Here is a 16,859-nt window from a genome sequence, read left to right as displayed (position 1 = left end):
TTGCTCCTATAGCTCTTTCAATTTTGATGATAGGGTGTCCATTTTAGATCTTTCCTTGCTTCTGATGTGGGCATTTATTGCTATATGTTTTCCTCTAGACACTGCTTTAAATGTGTCCCAGAGATTCTGGTATGTTGTGTCTTCATTCTCATTGGTTTACAAGGACATCTTTATCTCTGCCTTCATTTCATTGTTTATCCAGTTAATAGTCAAGAGCCAGTTGTTCAATTTCCATGAAGCTGTGCAGTTCTGAGGTAGTTTCTGAATTCTGAGTTCTGACTTGATTGCACTGTGGTCTGAGAGACTGTTTATGATTTCCGTTCTTTTGCACTTGCTGAGCAGTGATTTACTTCCAATTATGTGGTCAGTTTTAGAGTAGGTGTGATGTGGTGCTAAGAAGAATGTATATTCTGTGGATTTGGGGTGGAGAGTTCTGTAAATGTCTATTAGGTTTGCTTGGTCCAGGTCTGAGTTCAAGTCCTGGATATCCTTGTTAATTTTCTGTCTCATTGATCTGTCTAATATTGACAGTGGAGTGTTCAAGTCTCCCACTATTATTGTGTGAGAATCTAAGTCTCTTTGTAAGTCATTAAGAACTTGCTTTATGTATCTGGGTGCTCTTGTATTGGGTATGTATATAGGATCATTAGCTCTTCTTGTTGCATTGATCCTTTTACCATTATATAATGCCCTTCTTTTTCCCTTTTGATCTTTGTTGGTTTAACGTCTGTTTTATCAGAGACTAGGATTGCAACTCCTTGTCTTTTTTTGCTCTCCATTTGCTTGGTAAATCTCCATCCCTTTATTTTGAGCCTATGTGTATCCTTGCATGTGAGATGGGTTTCCTGGATACAGTGCACCAATGGGTTTTGGCTTTTTGTCCAGTTTGCCTGTCTGTGTCCTTTGATTGGGGCATTTAGACCATTTACATTTAGGGTTAGTATTGTTATGTGTGAATGATCCTGCCATTTTGATGCTAGCTGGTTGTTTTGCCCGTTAGTTGATGCAGTTTCTTCATTGTGTCAATGCCGTTTACCATTTGGTACATTTTTGGAGTAGCTGGTACTGGTTGTTCCTTTCTATGTTTAGAGCTTCTTTCAGGAGCTCTTGTAAAGCAGAACTGGTGGTAATGAAATCTCTGAGTAATTGCTTGTTTGTAAAGGATTTTATTTCTCCTTCAGTTATGAAACTTAGTTTGGCTGGATATGGAATCCTAGGTTGAAAGTTCTTTGCTTTAAGGATGTTGAATATTGGCCCTCACTCTCTTCTGGCTTGTAGGGTTTCTGCTGAGATATTAGCTGTGAGTCTAATGGGCTTCCCTTTGTGGGTGACCCGATCTTTCTCTCTGGCTGTCCTTAGCATTTTCTCTTTCATTTCAACCCTGGTGAATCTGATGATTAGGTGCCTTGGAGTTGATCTTCTTGAGGAATGTCTTTGTGGTGGTCTCTGTATTTCCTGGACTTCAGTATTAGCCTGCCTTGCTAGGTTGGGGAAGTTTTCCTGGATAACATCCTGAAGAGTATTTCCCAGCTTGGATTCATTCTCTCCGTCACATTCAGGTTCACCTATCAAACATAGATTAGGTCTTTTCACATCATCCCATATTTCTTGGAGGCTTTGTTTGTTTCTTTTTACTCTTTTTTTCTCTAATCTTGCCTTCTCGTTTAATTTCATTGAGTTGATCTTTGACTTCTGATATCCTTTCTTCTGCTTGATCAATTTGGCTACTGAAACTTGTGTATGCTTTGCGAAGTTCTTGTGTTCTTTTTTTCAGCTCCATCAGTTCATTTATGTTCCTCTGTAAGCTGTTTATTCTTGCTAGCATTTCGTCAAATCTTTTTTTCAAGGTTCTTAGTTTCTTTGCATTGGGTTAGAACATGTTCTTTTTGCTCAGAGAAGTTTGTGACTACCTACCTTCTGAAGCCTGTTTGTGTCAATTCATTATATTCATTCTCCATCCAGCCTTGTTCCCTTGCTGGTGAGGAGTTGTGATCCCTTGGAGGAGGAGAGGCATTCTGATTTTGGGTATTTTCATCCTTTTTGTGCTAGTTTCTTCCCATCTTTGTGGATTTATTTACCTGTGGTCTTTGTATTTGGTCACTTTCAGATGGGATCTCTGAGTGCATGTCCAGTTTGTTGATGATGAAGTTATTTCTTTCTGTTTCTTAGTTTTCCTTTTAACAGTCAGGCCCCTCTGCTGTAGGACTGCTGGAGGTCCTCTCCAGACCCTGTTTGCCTGGGGCTCACCTGCAGTGGCTGCAGAACAGTGAGGGTTGCTGCCAGCTTCTTCTTCTGCTGTCTTTGTCCCAGAAGGATACCTGCCAGATGTCAGTCTGAGCTCTCCTTTATGAGGTGACTCTTTTCATATATGGAGGTCGTGGAGCTACTTGAGGAGACAGTGTGTCATTTATAGGCGCTCAGGTGCTGAGCTATGAGCTCCATTGTTCCATTCAGAGCTGCTGGGCAGGTATGTTTAAGTCTGCTGTATCAGAACTCTTAACAGACTCTTTTTTACCCCCAGGTGTTCTGTCCCAGGAAGGTAGGGCTTTATTTATAAGTTTCTGTCCTGCTGCTTCCTTTTTTCAGGGATGCCCTGCCCAGTGAGGAGGCAGCCTAGTCACTGTCCGTCAGCCAAGGTGTTGCTGAGCTGCTGTGGGCTTTGCCCACCTACTGTGTGAACTTCCCTGCCATCCTGTTTATAGGGGTATAGTTAAAACTGCCTCAGCAATGGCAACCCACCTCTGTAATGGTGGACTCTCTCTATAATGGCGGACTGCCGTATTTCAATTGCATTTTGAATAAATACTGTTGTCAGAGAGGGCCATTTGTCTTATTGACTAATCTGTAGCTTTGTGCAAAGACGTATTTACTATCTGGGTCTGGACTGTGATACATAAGAATATTAGAAAGGAGTATGTGTGCAGTTTGCATTTCTTATATAAAAAATGATGAGAAACAAAATAGCTTTTGTAACTGCCTAAATGCTATTATTATATGTAAAGGATAATAGATTTATATAGGATAATATCTTGTTAGGAATATTAGGCTGTAGTAATAAATAACATCAAATGGCACTTCACAGTTTATAATGTACTTTCATAAGCATCATAATAAACTGCTAACATTTATTGAACACATCCTTGGGTCATATTCTGTATGAAGTGTTTATATGCATAATAACTCTAGCTTCTATACTTCATAACTCTATTAGGTAGGCAATATTAGTGTCCCCATTTTGCTAATGAGGAAATCAATGTACATACCAGGTTAAATAACTTGTTTAAGGTCACAAATTAGCATCACAACTTGAACCCTAGTTCATTTGACCCAGAGCTGAAAATTATACTTGCAATGCTTATGCTATAGCCAGAAAGTAGAAAGCAGAGAACCCCAAACTAATAGCCAGAGTAGATTCTAGTCTTTGTTACAGAGACTTTCTATTTGACCTTGAGCTTTTGAACTTGTGATTTCTCCTTTCACTTTCTTGGGCGGGGCACAGGTTGAGGTAGATGCTCTCCAGCATTTTGAGCTTTGTCATTGGTGATCTGAAGCCTGAGGTTGGCTTCTGCTCTGGTTCTGGGGGTGGTAGTGAAGCAGCATTGTTGTCTGAGTTAAATACTCAAGATCTGTTGTCTCACAACCACAGAAATCTAGGACGTGAACAGGCAAAAGAAAGAGAAAAGCTCTCTTGCTACAGAGAGGTCTCAGAGAAAATAAGTTGCCACTTCCACAGTGAAATGCAGAAGGTTTTATAGGTGAGCTTGAGCAGGTGGTGTCTGATTTACGTAAAGCAGTAAAGGTTGGTCGGACCAGGTGTGTCATTTGGGTAGCATGTGAAAATCTGGCTCATCTTTTATCATGCAGATGGTTTCTTTACCTGGCTGGTGCCATGTTGCCTATTTCTTAACTGTACATGTGGTGACAAAAAGGAAGATGATGCCTACATGTTGAACATGCCTGTCATCCAGGTAGCCCTTTTCTATTGGCACAGCTGTCGGCATTCCCCCATGAAAGCTTCCAGCTTGCCAGCTTGTTTATCTGTCTGCAGCTCTATTTCTCAGGCTGCTCTTTGTTAGAAAAGAAATGATTTTGGGGCTGCTTTTTTTTTTTTTTTTTTTTTTTAATAGAGCACTGGACTAGTTCACATAGATCTGAGGAGGTTTTACTTTCTAACTCTTTTACCAAGAGCCTTGATCTTGGACAAGTAGCTTAACTACTCTTAATCTCAATTTCTTCATGTGTCAAATGATAACAACACCCACCTCAAGGAATTATCAGGAGGATAAATGAAAGAGCTTGCTAAAATAAAGGTTGATGACTTAAATTTGGTTTGACCCTTTTCAGAATAACACTTTACCCCCAGCCCTTCTCCCTTTCTCCTAAGCCCTTAAGCAGGAATATGCAGGAGGTCTTGGGTAGCGTGCTGGACTGATGTAGGACCTGCACTTGCTCCTTCCTCTTTTATTTCCCAGTCTTTCCCCACACATCTCACCAGGATCCTATTAATACATGGAAATGAATATTCTTGAGATTAGGTAGATAATTGCTCCTTCCTCTTTAGTTCAGAAGCAGACATTTCTACAATGGAAACTTTTCCCCATTGCCTTAAATGGCAAATTAAGAAGCTCGCAGGTGCTCTGATGAAAGATGACCTTGAATCTTCCATCCTTATGGTAGATATAACCTCTGAGGAGAGCCTTGGGAACATGACAGATACCTATATAGACTTCTAGGGCTTCAATACCCTCACAGGGTACCTTTCTACCACAGCAGATACGAGAAAGCCCAGATCCCCTTGCTGAGGAAGGACTGATGCCTCACCATAAGGCAGTGTGGCCTAGCAAGTATTTGAACTCTGATGACAGACTCCCTGGATTCCAGTCCTGGTGCTGCACTTAGGCTACTTACTTGACTTCCCTGTGCCTCAGTTTCTCATCTGTACAATGCTGATAATGGTAGCTCCTTCATAGTCACAAAGAGAAATGTCTGATGTGTTAAACAACATGTGCTTTTGCTACTCAATATCTATACTAACATGAAGTAACCTATTTCCCTATTACTCTTGATACTTCAATAATATAATAGTAACATTATCAAGAATCAGAAAATTATGGCAAATTAGAGTTTGTACAAGCTTTATTTGGGGTCCTCGAAGATGTTATAAAAGATGATTCTGGTTGATATGAGCACAGACTTTGTTTTTCTTAATTTTTAATTTATTGTACTTGGAAAAATTTAAATAATGTATCTAATCCATGAGTTCATGGGTTTGCTCTGGATGAGGCCAAAGTCTGGTGGTGGGAATATAAAGCCCAATTTGAGTGAGGAAGAATTTCCTTTGGAGGACTTCAGGTTATGAGATGTTCTTGATTGGGATTTATGGCTTTGTCAATTTTGAAAAGTACTTTGAGAAGAAAAAAGCAATCTTTGTAGCTTAATTTTAGTTTCTGTTTCTGGTTCCCCATCCCCGCGCCACCCCCCCCCCCGCCGCTTGGGCAGTGTTTCAATGACACTAAACAGATTCTTTTCCCAAGACTAGTTCTCAATTTGCTTAATGGTAAAAACACCTAAGTAGAATCCCCTTCATTGTTGATAAAATCCTGTTTCTGAGAATAAACTCTCATTTCAAAGTAAAAATAATGTAGGCATGATTGACTGAAGGACACAGAAGGGCTTGGCGCAGTGTCATTCACATTTACTACTTGCTTTCTACCCATTTCCGAGAGGATGGCCCAATGGTGGGCTTGCTGTGATATGCTGGAGGAACAGTTGCTGAGAAAATTCATTGGTTGTCTCTTCTGAAGGCAGGGATATATAGAGAGCATGAGGCTGACAGGAGACCTGGGTTCTCTTTCCAGTTCTATCCCCTAAGTGTCTGACCTTGGGTGAATCACTCAAATCTCCTATGTGTCCATGCATAGATAGGAAGTAGAGCTAGCACAGAGTTCAGAGGCATCCAGGTGTTGTGTCTTAGATGGTAAAGTTCTGCCTCCCCACCAACCCCGCTGTGAAATGCTTTTGTTTCCCCTGTGCAATGCTATAAGAAGAAATGTCACATGAAACATTTGGAAGCTTTCCTTTTGTTTGAAACTTGGAAGATCCTATGACCTTGGTCCTACTCAGCAAAAACATACTGGTGATGAGTACCCGTTGCCCATTTTAGACACTGCATCCTTGGTCCCCATCATTCCCATTGACTTACATGATTCACGTGCCACATCAACCTGGCCTCTTTGGTCATGTATGCTTGTGACTTCCAAAAATCTTTTTTGATTGATCAAATATTTTTGATCTACCTTCTTGGCTGCTTCAAGAATAGACTGAATTTGCAGGTAATCAGATTCTGGATAAATAAAACACTTGTATTAACTTTTCACAATTTTCCATATACATAATATTGGTCTTCATAATGCCTATTAACTTTAAGATAAATTCAATTAGGCTCAGTGTACTTTAAAAAAATCTGTAATTTTTATGATGCTGGAGTTTTCACTTAAAAATGATTGTTTTGATGTACCTTTGAAATAAGATCCAAGTTTCTTTAATTATCTTAAATTATCAAAGGAATAATAAAAAACTTACAGAAAGTGGCAGGGGTAGGAGAAGCACTGGAGCTCACTGTTATTTGCTAACGTATTGCGTTCCTGCTCTCTATCTTTGGGGAGCTAGGAAAATATAATTGTTGGGGAGAAAGAGCATCAGGTAGGAGAAAAACCAAACAGATAAAGAAAAATAAAATGAGAAGCACTGATTCAATAATAGGACATTAAAACAATATTATTCTATGATATATATATGTGCTTCTCACTTTATATAATTATATACTGTATATTTTATATAGTTACATACAGTAGAGAGAGGTTTATTTTTAATTTTAATTGTAACAGGAAGCAAATATGGCATCCACCATGATTTTAACTCATTTCAAAGTTGTGAAATTTGCACAATATGCTATGTTACAGTTTTTTTCAGAAATATCTTTAACTGTTTTAGAATTTAGAATAAGAGAGTTTAATGTTTGCCGAACTCCATATGTTATGCAACTTTGTCTCAACTTCGTATAGTAACCCAATACAATGCTCTTGGGGTCTGTACTGCTGGGTGGAGAAAATCACTGGATTGGGTATCAAATTGGACCTGTCAAAACCCTGGCTCTAATACATGTAAGGGTCACAGAGACAGTAAGTTCTTAAGGCACATTGAGCATCAGTCTCCTCCTTTGTAAAAAGGGATAATATTGGGATTTACAAAGAAGGTTATGAAAACCAAATAAAACAATACTCCCAAATCACTTAACATAGTGTCTAGCATTAAAAACAAACAAACAAAAACAAACAAAAAAACCAAAAAAACCCACCATTAGATGTTTTTAAATTGGGTCCAGACAATAATTATTAGGACTTTTATAATACTTCAATTCTCACAACTTGTAAGAAATCATCTTGTTTTATTTACATATATATTTTGACTATTTTTAAGCAAAAATTATATCTGTTCATGATTATTGCTTTCTCCTACCGGTAGTGCACCATCAAAATTTGTGAGCAGGTGTAGGTTACATTTATCCTCACATCTGAACAAGATTTTATCATATAATAGCCCCCACCTATTGTAGAAGTGAAATATTTTGCAGACACCCACTGCTAAGTAAGAGGTGCTGACCTGCCTGATCTCACACAGCTGTTAGAATATCCAAGTGGCAAGGTCAGGAACTAGAGACAGGCAGGATGTTTGTTTTGTTGAGGTGGTTGTTGTTGTTGAGGTTGCCTCTTAATACTAGTAAGCCCTTAGGCAATGGTGTGGCATCATGTAGGCAAAAGACCTGCTTGGCTGCATCTTCCACCTGCCGTCTCATTGTTACCATGTCCTATTATTTGGTATAATTCCAGTCTTCTGAATTGTTAGGAAGAATTAAGCAATAGGTAGATCAGCATGCTATAGGTATGTAAACTGCTAACATCCTAAATCCAAAGCAATGAGAAGTACTTTAAGAAGTGAAAATTCAGCACGTGGTTGCTCTTCAGACTTACAAAGAGCACTTAGAAGTGAAGGTTGCAGAGAAACCTCAGAAAATAACAAAGCCCGTAAAATTCACTAGAGTGCAAATCAACACTTTTAACTTCAACCTTTCAAGTTACTCCTTGGTCTCCTACTCAATTTGATTCCTAAGTTGCTTAAAGAAGAAAAAGTTGGCCTGGTGCAGTGGCTCACGCCTGTAATCGCAGCACTTTGGGAGGCCGAGGTGGGCAGATCACGAGGTCAAGAGATTGAAACCATCCTGGCCAACATGGTGAAACCCCCTCTCTACTAAATATACGAAAATTTGTCGGACGTGGTGGCATGCACCTGTGGTCCCAGCTACTCAGGAGGCTGAAGTGGAAGAAGCGCTTGAACCACAGGAGGTGGGGTTGCAGTGAGCCAAGGTTGCGCCACTGCACTCCAGCCTGGCGACAGAGCAAGACTCCATCTCAAAGAAGAAGAAAAAGTCAACAGTAAAATATCTATAGAGGCAAAGGGAACCATTCTCTCTCTTGCTTTTCATTCAAAGAAAGGTCACATATTTATTTCCTGTTCTGTAGAATTATTGAAGGTATTTCTTTATGTTTTCTTTGTTCCTTATTTTGTTTTAACCTTTCTTTATGCTTTTAGTTGTATATATTATAGGCATCCTATAGCTAGCTATTATAAAAACAATTGTAGTGATTTTTTTTTGCTCAAATTATGTCTATTTTTGTATCTTCCAAACTTTGCATTCATCAGGTTGATTAGTACTTTTTATTATCTGCTAATTTGGAATTTTAACTACAGTTTATATTTTGTTAGTGCTTAGTTTTATATTTTAAGTCATATTTAACCTGCTTAAAAACCTTTTTCCCACATTTTATCTTGAAAATTTTTTATACATATAGTGTAGTTGAAAGTACTTATAATGCACATCTGTATATTCTTTACCTAGATTCTACAATTAACTATTGTACTTGCTCTAGCAATGAAGATATTCTCTTATGAAAACTTATTGGTACTGTTCGCAATGGTGCTTCAACATTTTTCCGACTAAAAAAAAAAGTGCATCAGACTTATATAATGTCTGTCCAAAAAGAGGTGGTTGGGTGGCTGGCAAGATGGCCAAATAGAGACAGGTCTGGTCTGCAGCTCTCAGCAAGATCAACACAGAAGGTGGGTGGTTTCTGCATTTCCAGCTGAGGTACCTGGCTCATCTCATTGGGACTGGCCCATGTGCAGCCCATGGAGGTTGAGCCAAAGCAGGGTGGGGTGTCGCCTCGCCTGGGAAGTGCAAAGGGTCAGAGAACTCCCTCCCTTAGCCAAGGGAAGTCCTGAGGGACTGTGCCATGAGGAATAGTGTACTCTGGCCCAGATACTATGCTTTTCCCAGGGTCTTCACAATCCAGAGATTAGGAGATTCCCTCGGGTGCCTATACCACCAGGGCCCTGGGTTTCAAACACTCAACTGGGTGGCATTTGGGCAGACATGGAGCTAGCTGCAGGAGTTTTTTTCATACCTCAGTGGCACCTGGAATGCCAGCTAGACAGAACCATTCACTTCCCTGGAAAGGGGGCCGAAGCCAGGGAGTCAAGTGGTCTAGCTCAGTCAATCCCACCCCCGTGGAGCCCAGCAAGGTAAGATCCACTGACTTGAAATTCTCACTTGCCAGTATAGCAGTCTGAAGTTGACCTGGGATGCTTGAGCTTGGTGGGGGAGGGACATCTGCCATTACTGAGGCTTGAGTAGGTGGTTTTCCCCTCACAGTGTAGACGAAGCCACTAGGAAGTTCAGACTGGGTGGAGCCCACTGCAGTGCCACAAAGCCACCGTACCCAGACTGCCTCTCTCGATTCTTTCTCTCTGGGTGGGGCATCGCTGAAAGAAAGGCAGCAGCTCCAGTCAGTGCCTTATATCTCAAACTCCCATCTCCCTGGTACAGACCACCTGGGGGAAGGGACAGCTGTGGGTGCAGCTTCAACAGACTTAAACATTCCTGCCTGCTGGCTCTGAAGAGAGCAGCAGACCTCCTAGCACAGCACTTGAGCTCTGCTAAGGGACAGACTGCCTCCTCAAGTGGGTCCCTGATCCCCATGCCTCCTGACAGGGAGACATCTCCCAGTAGGGGTAGACATACCTCATACAGGAGAGCTCTGGCAGGCATCTGGCAGGTGCCGCTATGGGACGAAGCTTCCAGAGGAAGAAACACAGGCAGCAATCTTTGCTGTTCTGCAGCCTCCGCTAGTGATACCCAGGCAAACAGGGCCTGGAGTAGACCTCCAGAAAACTCCAGCAGACCTGCAGCAAGGGGTCTGACTGTTAGAAGGAAAACTAACAAACAGAAAGGAATAACATCTACATGAACAAAATGAACGTCCAAGCAGAAACGCCATCTGAAGGTCACCAACGTCAAAGACTAAAGGTATATAAATCCATGAAGATGAGGAAAAAAACAGAACAAAAAGACCAAAAATTCCAAAACCAGAATGCCTCTTCTCCAAAGGATCACAACTCCTCACCAGCAGGGGAACAAAACTGGATGGAGAATGAGTTTGAAGAATTGACAGAAGTAGGCTTCAGAAGGTGGGTAATAACAGACACCTCTAAGCTAAAGGAGCATGTTCTAACTCAATGCAAGGAAGCTAAGAACCTTGAAAAAAAGGTTAGAGGAATTGTTAACTAGAATAACCAGTTTAGAGAAGAACATAAATGACCTAATGGAGCTGAAAAACACAGCGTGAGAACTTTGTGAAGCATATACAAGTATCAATAGCCAAATCTAATGAACGGAAGAAAGAATATCAGAGATTGAAGAACAAATTTCATATTCAGCCAAACTAAACTTCTTAAGATTAAAGAAAAAAGAATGCAGAGGAATGAACAAATCCTCCAGGAAACATGGGACTATGTGAAAAGACCAGACCTGCGTTTGATTTGTGTACCTGAAAGTGACAGGGAGAATGGAACCAAGTTGGAAAACACTCTTCAGGTTATTATCCAGGAGAACTTCTTCAACATAGCAAGAAATACAGCATTCAAATTCAGGAAGTACAGAGAACACCACAAAAATACTCCTTGAGAACAGCAACCCCAAGACACATAATCATCCAATTCACCAAGGTTGAAATGAAGACGAAAATGTTAAGGGCAGCTAGAGAGAAAGATTGGGTTACCCACAAAGGGAAGTCATTCAGATGAACAGTGGATTTCCCTGCAGAATCCCTACAAGCCAGAAGAGAGTGGGGGCCAATTTTCAACATCCTTAAAGAAAATAATTTTCAATCCAGAATTTAATATTCAGCCAAACTAAACTTCATAAGTGAAGGAGAAATAAAATCCTTTACAGACAAGCAAATGCTGAGAGATTTTGTCGCCACCAGGCCTACCTAACAAGAATTCCTGAAGGAACCACTAAACATGTAATGGCAAAACAAGTACCAGCCACTGCAAAACCATAACAAATTGTGAAGACCATCAACACTGTGAAGAAACTGCATCAACTAACAAAATAACCAGCTAGCATTGCAATGACAGGATCAAATTCACAAATAACAATATTAACCTGAATTGTAAATGTGGTAAATGCCCCAATTAAAAGACAGAGACTGGTAAATTCGCTAGAGTCAAGATCCATTGGTGTGCTGTATTCAGGAGACGAGTCTCACATGCAAAGAAACACATAGGTTCAAAATAAAGGGATGGAGGAATATTTACCCAAGCAAATGGAAAGCAAAAAAAAAAAAAAAAAAAGCAAACAAACAAAAAACCAGGGTTGCAATCCTAGTTTCTGGTAAAACAGACTTTAAACCAACAAAGATAAAAAAAAAATACAAAGAGGGGCATTACATAATAGCAAAGGGATGAATGCAACAAGAAGAGCTAACTATCCTAAATATATATGCACCAATTACAGGAGCATCCACATTCATAAAGCAAGTTCTTAGAGACCTACAAAGTGACTTAGACTCCTACACAATAATAGTGGGAGACTTTAACAGCCCACTGTCAATATTAGACAGATCAACAGGATAGAAAATTAATGAGGATATTCAGGACTTGAACTCAGCTCTGGACCAAGTGAACCTAATAGACATCTACAGAACTCTCCACCCTAATTCAACAGAATATACATTCTTCTCAGCACCATGTCGTACTTATTCTAAAATTGACCACAAAATTGGAAGTAAAACACTCCTCAGCAAATGCAAAATAACAGAAATTGTAACAGTCTCTCAGACCACAGTGAAATGAAATTAGAACTCAGGATTAATAAATTAATTTAAAATCACACAACTATATGGAAACTGTGAACAACTTGTCCCTGAATGACTGCTATAAAGAAATTAAGGCAGAACTCAAATTATTTGAAACCAATGAGAACAAAGACACAATGTACCAGAATCTCTGGAACCTAGCTAAAATAGTGTTTAGAAGGAAATTTATAGCACTAAATGCCCACAAGAGAAAGTAGGAAAGATCTAAAATTGAGAGCCTAACATCACAATTAAAAGAACTAGAGGCTGGAGGCCATGGGACATGCCTATAATTCCAGCACTTTGGGAGGCAGAGGCAGGTGGATCATGAGGTCAAGAGATCGAGACCATCCTGGGCAACAGGGTGAAACCCTGTCTCTACTAAAAATACAAAAATTAGCGGGGTGTGGTGGTGTGCACCTGTAGTGCCAGCTACTCAGTAGGCTGAGATAGGAGAATCACTTTAACACGGGAGGCAGAGGTTGCAGTGGACTAAGATCACACCACTGCCCTCCAGCCTGGTGACAGGGCACGACTCCATCTCTAAAACAAACAAAACACTGGAGAAGAAAGAGCAAACAAATTCAAAAGCTAGCAGAAGACAAGAAATAACAAAGATCAGAACAGAACTGAAGCAGACAGAAATACCTTTTAGAAAAATCAAGGAATCCAGGAGTCAGTTTTTTAAAAAGGCTAACATAATAGTTGGACTGCTAGCCAGACTAATAAAGAAGAAAAAATAGAGGAGTCAAACAGACACAAATTAAAAATGAGAAAGGAAATATCACCACTGATTCCACAGAAATAGAAACTACCATCAGAGAATACTATAACAACCTCTACACAAATAAACTAGAAATCTAGTAGAAATGGATACATTCCTGGACACATACACCCTTCCAAGACTAAACCAGGAAGAAATCAAAACCCTGAATAGACCAATAACAAGTTCTGAAATTGAGGCAGACACGAATAGCTTGCCAACTGAAAAAGCCCAGGTACAGATTTACAACCAAATTCTACCAGAGGTACAAAGAGGAGTTGGTACCATTCCTTCTGAAACTAGTCCAAATGATAGAAAAAGAGGGACTCCTCCCTAACTCATTTTATGAGGCTGGCGTCATCCGAATAGCAAAATCTGGCAGACACACAACAACAAAATTCAGGCCAGTATCTCTGATGAACATCAATGCAAAAATCCCCAATAAAATACTGGCAAAACAAATCTAGCAGCACATCAAAAAGCTTATCCACTGTGATCAAGTTGGCTTTGTCCCTGGGTTGCAAGACTGGTTCAACATATACAAATCAATAAACATAAACCATCACATAAACGGAACCAATGACAAAAACTACATGATTATCTCAATAGATGCAGAAAAGACCTTCGATAAAGTTCAACAGTACTTCATGCTAAAAACTCAATAAACTAGGTATTGAGGGAACATATCCCAAAATAATAAGAGCTATTTATAAAACCTACAGCCAATATCATACTGAATGGGCAAAAGCTGGAAGCATTCCCTTTGAAAACTGGCACAAGAAAAGGATGCCCTCTCTCGTCACTCCTATTCAACATAGTATTGGAAGTTGTGGCCAGGGCAGTCAGGTAAGAGAAAGAAAGAAAGGGTATTCAAATAGGAAGAAAGGAAGTCAAATTGTTTCTCTTTGCAGTTGACATGACCGTATATTTAGAAAACCCTATCGTCTCAGCCGAAAATCTCCTTAAGCTGATAAACAACTTCAGCAGAGTCTCTGGATGAAAAATCAATGCACAAAATATCACCAGCATTCCTATACACCAATAATAGACAAATAGAGAACCAAATCATGAGTGAACTCCCATTCACAATTGCTACAAAGAGTACAAAATACCTAGGAATACAAATCACAAGTGATCTGAAGGACCTTTTCAAGGAGAACTACAAATCACTGCTAAAGGAAATAAGAGAGGATGTAAATAGATGGCAAAACATTTGTTTTCAGAAGAATCAGTATCGTGAAAATAGCCATACTGCCCAAAGTAATTTATAGATTCAATGCTATCCCCAACAAGCTACTATAGACTTTCTTCACAGAATTAGAAAAAACTTTAAATTTCAGATAGAACCAAAAAAGAGCCCATATAGCCAAGACAATCCTAAGCAAAAAGAACAAAGCTGGAGGCCTCATGCTTCCTGACTTCCAAGTACACTGCAAGGCTACAGCAACCAAAACAGCATGGTAATGGTACCAAAACAGATATGTAGACCAATGGAACAGAACAGAGGCCTGAGAAATAATGCCACACATCTACAATCATCTGATATTTAACAAGCCTGACAAAAGCAATGGGGAAAGAATTCTCTAATAAACGGTGTTGGGAAAATTGGCTAACCATATGCAGAAAATTGAAATTAGATCCCTTCTTTACACCTTATACAAAAATTAACTCAAGATGGATTAAAGACTTAAATGTAAGACCTAAAACCGTAAAAACCCTAGAAGAAAATCTAGGCAATACCATTCAGGACACAGGCATAGGCAAAGACTTCAAGATGAAAACAGCAAAAGCAATGGCAATAAAAGCCAAAATTGACAAATGGGATCTAATTAAGCTAAAGAGTCTGTGCATAGCAAAGAAACTATTGTCAGAGTGAATAGGCAACCTATAGAATGTGAGAAAATGTTTGCAATCTGTCCATCTGACAAAGGGCTAATATCTAGAATATGCAAGGAACTTAAATTTACAAGAAAAACACAACCCCATCAAAAAATGGGTGCAGAATATGAACAGACACTTCTCAAAATATTTATTTGACCAAGAAATATATGAAAATAAGCTCATTATCACTGGTAATTAGAGAAATGCAAATCAAAACCACAATGAGGTATCATTTCATGCCAGTTAGAATGGTAGTCATTTAAAAAGTCAGTAAGCAACAGATTCTGTAGAGGATGTGGAGAACTAGGAATGCTTTTACACTGTTGGTGGGAGTATAAATTAGTTCAGCCATTGTGGAAGACAGTGTTGCAATTCCTCAAGAATCTAGAACCAGAAATACCATTTGACCCAGCAATCCCATTACTGGGTATATACCCAAAGGAATATAAATCATTTTACTATAAAGACACATACACATGTGTGTTTATTGCAGCACTGTTCCCAATAGCAAAAACTTGGAACAAACCCCAATGCCCATCGATGACAAACTGGATAAGGAAAATATGACACATATACCATGGAATACTATGCAGCCATAAAAAGGATGAGTTCATGTCCTTTGCAGGGACATGGGTGAAGCTAGAAACCATCATTCTCTGAAAACTAACACAGGAACAGAAAACATGCATGTTCTCATAGGTGGAGTTGAACAATGAGAACACATGAACACAGGGAGGGGAACATTACACACCAGGGCCTGTTGTGGGGTAGGGAGCTAGGGGAGGGATAGCATTAGGAGAAATACCTAATGGAGATGATGGGTTGATGGGTGCAGCAAACCACCATGGCATGTGTATGCCTATGTAACCTGTACATTCTGCACATGTATCCCAGAACTTAAAGTATTTTTTTAAAAAAGAGGTGGTTGAATTATAGTATGCTTTGCTCATTGAATTTATGCAGGGATACCTAACCAAGGCCTACATCCTCTCTATACAGTGACCTCAAAAAAGATTAATTATCCCAATACCAGGCTTTCTGAGCTAATATTACGCTCACTGGCAGACCAGGCCTTTTCAAATTTTCACCTTGTGAAGTTAAACTTGTTTGTCAGATATAATTAGATAGTCATTTGCCATTTCCAGGGAAAAGCCAATTGATCAAGATGCTTAGCTTTATATATTTGCCAAAAATTGATAAATTTTTAAGTAACCTTTCATATGGCAAAGTATCAACCTATTTTTTTTTTGTTTCTTAGAAATACCTTCTTTGTAATAAGTTTGAACTGATAGCATTAATTTAATATCTCTTAAGAACACCACTATGATATTTAACAAAAAATTAAGTCTGCATTGTTGTTTAGAATGAATTAGAATTCATCAAATTGTAAAATGCAGCATCTGGTTTCAAAATACTGAAACATAAATACTAAAACATTGTAAATAGGAGAATCATGAAGAAAAATAATTAACATGTCAAATGTTACTTAAAAGCAATATCATTTATAATCAACTACTTTAGCATCTCATTTTCAAAATAGTGAAAAAATATAAAAATATAATCTAGGGAAACTTTATAGATGTGTTTCAATAGTCTGTACTAAAATTAATAAATATCTAAATCCTTTAAATGCATTTATAAATATACATGAATATAAAAGTCCTAGGTCTGCAAAATCACTGTATATTCCAGATTTCCATTCTAGGCCAAAGGTGAACTTGATTTTCCTATGTAGCCTTCAAATTCTGTTTGACCATAGCTTTTACAGTGTCTTTGAGTGGTAGCTAGACTTGGCATAGAGTATTTTTTCTTTTGTTAAAGTAGCATAATCAGAATAAAGGAGACAAATCAGTCTCTTGTCTTCCCTTTATTATAACCTCTCCTTCAACTACTATTGTATCTTTCCTATTCTTTGCAGCCAACATGCATGAAATTGTCACTTTGTCTCCATTTTCTCATCT

The 16,859-nt window shown here is 39.1% G+C and overlaps 1 long non-coding RNA gene across 1 annotated transcript; it reads left to right on the top strand.

Moving 5' to 3' along the window:
• The first annotated feature begins 2,312 nt into the window (after positions 1 to 2,312).
• On the top strand, positions 2,313 to 16,476 carry LOC116559236. The gene is made up of 3 exons (XR_004272392.1): positions 2,313 to 2,484; positions 4,828 to 4,832; positions 16,465 to 16,476. It is a non-coding gene; the product is annotated as an uncharacterized LOC116559236 (long non-coding RNA).
• Positions 16,477 to 16,859: the final 383 nt, after the last annotated feature.

The sequence above is a fragment of the Sapajus apella genome, unplaced genomic scaffold (genome assembly GCF_009761245.1).
Source record: "Sapajus apella isolate SASKATOON/1434 unplaced genomic scaffold, GSC_monkey_1.0 scaffold23, whole genome shotgun sequence".
Classification (NCBI taxonomy): Eukaryota; Metazoa; Chordata; class Mammalia; order Primates; family Cebidae; genus Sapajus; species Sapajus apella.
The sequence above is the reverse complement of the archived record's forward strand: the minus strand, read 5'-3'. Positions and strand labels throughout refer to the sequence as shown.